Source organism: Etheostoma spectabile, chromosome 6, assembly GCF_008692095.1.
Source record: "Etheostoma spectabile isolate EspeVRDwgs_2016 chromosome 6, UIUC_Espe_1.0, whole genome shotgun sequence".
Lineage (NCBI taxonomy): Eukaryota > Metazoa > Chordata > Actinopteri > Perciformes > Percidae > Etheostoma > Etheostoma spectabile.
Window position 1 is genome coordinate 20454339 of NC_045738.1, and position 375 is coordinate 20454713.

General features: G+C 40.8%; 1 protein-coding gene across 1 annotated transcript in view; it reads right to left on the reverse strand.

The window, feature by feature from the left end:
* Positions 1-375, reverse strand: part of eaf1 (ELL associated factor 1) — a 7824-nt gene that overhangs the window by 1445 nt on the left and 6004 nt on the right. The window lies entirely within an intron of this gene.

A 375-nucleotide genomic window follows, 5' to 3' on the forward strand; every position in this document is an offset into this window, starting at 1 on the left:
GACCGGCTCTGGTCGAGTGCAGATGTCAGTTAAACAATTTACGGCATGACTGTCATTTGTGAAATTTGTGAAATCCATGAAATAATAATCTTTTCTCATTACCAACAATAACAGAAGATGGGAATCATTTTGAAAACGTTGTAGCTATCTCGCTATGGTTGTTTGATTGCTAACGTTAGCTCAAAACGCCATTCCACTGACAGCCGTTTATGTGTTTGTTTGCTAGCTTGTAGGTCCATTTTTACTGTGTTGACATTACAGAAGTCTCTTGTTAGCATCTTGTAGGCTATCTCTGCTCCTCAGATCTCTGCAGGGTAAATCCAGACCACTAGCTTGACTATCTGTCCAATCTGAGGACTATGGTTACCTGGTCCT